We start from the raw sequence: 3,886 nt of genomic DNA, 5'->3' as shown, positions 1-3,886 counted from the left end.
AAACTCCTGAGCTCAAGCAAACCACCCACCTCGGCCTCCCAGAGTGCTTGGATTACAGGCCTGGGCCACTGTGCCCAACCTGAAGTTTTGCTTTTAATATATAGTATTCCTTCATGACCAAATAAAGTTTGAATTTTTTGGCCTGGTGCTCACAGCCCCACATATCTGAGGCCTTCTCTTTCACTAGGACTGCTCTGTATACTCTCTCTCCAACTGAACTTTTCCCAGGACATGGTCAGCATTTTCTTGCCTTCGTGCTGATGTTCATGCTATTCCCATTATTTGAAGGCTTGGGGAAAATTAAAAAGTTTATTAATGGCTACAGTGGGGAGCAGAATGGAAAGTTTATTGGAGAAGAATTGAAAGACTGTCCACTAGAACATTTGGAATCCATTGGAAAAGAAAATCTGAAACACTCTGGGCCCTTCTTCGTTGTACGTACTCTGGCCTGATGCCATCATTCTTTCCAGATGGGAAGACTTGTCCTTGAAAGCTCACCTTTTGAGTGAGTGGAGACTCATTTTTACTTTTATTTTTCTGGGGTGTAGGAGAAAGGGAGTGGTATGAGGATGGTTTCAAGAGGGGGGAGTTGTGCAAGCCATGTGTTGGGCACAGGCCTGCTCAAGCCATCTGCTTCTCTTTGGACAGTCATTTGAAACCTTCCAGGCATTTGCCACCCTGCACCCCATCTCCCCAAACCGAAATCCTGGGCATATGCTCCAAGGAACATGATCACAGGAATTCACCTCATGTTTATAATCCTGTATGTAATCGTCTTGGGTGGGAAGGAGAGAACGGGAAGCCATTGGAGTTATTCCCGAATATGACTGTGCATTCAGGCTCGGGATGCTTTTATGAAATCATGAGAGAAAAATGTAAAACGCAAATATGATGTATGGGGCAATATTCACAAACCCTAATTTTTTGCATGGCCCTCTCTTTAAAGAAAATTCCTCCTTTTTTTGTTTTTCTTATTCATTTTGTAGGATGGGCTCTTGGCTCTAGTTCAAGCACACTGCAGGGGAATGGTGGAAAGGGATTGTGGTTAGCTAGGTTATCCTGAAAGACAACAAAGAAATCAAATACCCGACTTGGCAACGGCTCAGACGTCTTCCAGTGGATGCTGGTCTGCTGTGTGCACAAAAGACCTACGCACAGGGCCTTGGAAATGTGGTTAGGCCTATTTACTTTTCAGTGCAGGAGGAAATTAGAAACAGAAGTCTGGATTGCCACTGAGAGGCAATTTTGAGTTAATTAATCAAGTGAGGGAATCCAATGACGGCAACAGAGTTGATTTTGCACTTTGGGCTTGCTAGCAGGGCCTCAGGTGATCTAGTAATTGGAATATTGTGTGGCTCCCGAGGGAGCTGTTTGCCATCTCAGCACACCTGGATGCAAGGCTGTGGTGTGTAGTCCTTACCTGTGTGTGTATCGTGCTGTCACTGGGGGATAGAAAATATTTTGTGCAGATAGCTGCCTAGTGACAACGATACTAAGATACAATTATACATATGTTAATTATGATGGCAGCACTTTAGGGGAATAGGAAAATGCTAAAAGGTGGACAAGACAGTGAAATAAGGTAAAAATATTTATATTGAGAAATAAATCTTAAAACAATCTTTATCTGTTGGCAAGTTCATTACAGACAGGGGTCTGGGTCTTAGCTTTGAGCCAACAGTGCCAAGCATGCTGAAAGGGTCAACAGATGAATGCAAAACTCATGTAACTCATTCATCTCCTTATCCAGGAACTGTCCTTTTGCAGATGTGTGGAAGATAACATTTCATAACCCACCCAGTCACTTATATTTCCAACTCTTTTATACTTAATGCATTTTGTTGCATTCTGACCGAGATCTTACCTGCTGTTATTGAAAACTTTTGCTTTGTTCTGTCCTCCGTGAAACTGGAGAGCTCCATCTCTCATATAGAATGCTCTCCTTCATCTGTGAGTGGCCCAAGTAAGCCACTCCTCTCCTCCAACAGTGAGAAGACCACAACACCACGAGAACGATACACACATCATGCGCACATACGGTGTGTTTGTGAGAAATAACCGTGAAAAACATTTACCTGGCTAGGTGCACGTTTCCTGTTGTGGATGCTCTGCCTCCCAATATATATTTTTTTCTTGCAACTTTTTAATTCAAAAAATGTCCAGCTTAAAGGTAGCTCCTATACATTTGTACCTCATCCAGGTCCCATTTGATTTTACTTTCTCTCTGTCTCTCTCTTCCTCTCTCTCTGTCTCTCTTTCTTTGCACCTCTTTCTCAATCTTTTCTTTTTCATTGTTACTTTCTGAAGAAGATGTTTTAAATACTTTTTTCCTAATTATTTACCTTATGAAAACTTAAGTCCACAGAGATACCGGGTATCTGTTTATGGAGTGGGGGCTTTTGAAGAGCCATGAACCATTGTCATATCTAAGATTTTTTTGCCTCCCAAGAACCAATATTTATTCTCTCATTTTTCTGGATCAGTTGAGGATAAATTGGAGACACTATGTACCTTTTCCCTAACTATTCTGATATTTATTTCCTAAGAATAAGGGATGCTTCCTGCATAATCGAAGTATAAATATCAAAATCTAGACACTGAACATGGATACAACCTAATTTACCTAATCTTCAGTCTATATTCAAATGTGTCAGTTGTCCCCAGTAATGCCCTTTGTGGCTGATAGCCCAGGATTGCACGCGGTGTTTAGATGTTGCGTCTCTTGAGTCTCTTTTGCTGTGGAACATCGCTCTCGATCTTGACATTTTCTGAGAGTATAGGCTGTTTTATAGTGTCTCTCAATTTAGGATTGTCTGACATTTTTTCTAGATGGAAGTCAGGTTATACATTTTTGCCAGGCATCCCACAAAAATGATGTTATGTCTTTCTTAGCACAGAGACTCCTGATGTTAGTATGTCCTGTTCCTGGCGATGTTAACCTTGACCCCATGCTTAAGGTGGTGGCTGCCATTTTACTCCCCTGTGGAATTACCCTTCTCTCCTTGTATTTCATAAGTAATTTGTGGGGAGATACTTTGATACTGCCTAAATATATTATTTCTCATAACCCCCCCCCCACTAGATTTAGCATCTGGTAAGGATCTTTTAACCTTCCCACTCCTATAGTTTTTAGGTGGAATTCTAGAAGGAAGAACTTGCTCTTCACCCCCACTTATCTATTTTATTTAATTAATTTATTTGTATCAATATGAACTCATGAAATTCTATTCATTAAGTCATAATTCATTACTATGATGAATCCATCTTATTCATTAAGTCATAATCCATTACTGTGATCTTTTATTCTGATGCTCAAATTGTGTCCAATTTGGCCAGTGGGGACCTGGTCACATTGGCTCCTGTGTCCTCTGCAAGTGGAATTTGAACAGCACCCAATACCTGAGACAGCTCTTGAACAAATGCCTCTCTTTGCTGAATTCCAGCACAGCAATGGGGCAGGCTAAAGGGAGCACTGAATCTAACTGTATTCACTAGACCAGGGTACCATTGGTAGGAAGGTGACTTTCAACATTTGAACCTTGTTTGTAAAAGGTGGCCGATAATACTATCCTATTACTGAAAAACCTGGGTTCTTTGGGGGTATGAAAATATTGTGTAAGAAGTGGTAGAGAAGCCATAAAACTTTAATCTCATATAAAATTTATTATGATTGTTGTTAAATTATACTTTTATGGCAATAGTGACGCCAACCTTATTTTAGTAACAAAATACTCAGGGTGATAAAATTGACAATGGCCCAGAAATAAGAATTCTTTTGATAAATACTGAACATCTGAATGTTGTAATAAAGTCTTTTAGTTCAGTTCCATTTTCTAGAGGATGTCATGTACCAGTTTAATGTGAAAGTTTAATACGAAACTTTCTT

Source organism: Otolemur garnettii, unplaced genomic scaffold (genome assembly GCF_000181295.1).
Source record: "Otolemur garnettii isolate 467f Iridium unplaced genomic scaffold, OtoGar3 scaffold00050, whole genome shotgun sequence".
NCBI lineage: Eukaryota > Metazoa > Chordata > Mammalia > Primates > Galagidae > Otolemur > Otolemur garnettii.
This window is presented reverse-complemented; position numbering follows the sequence as displayed.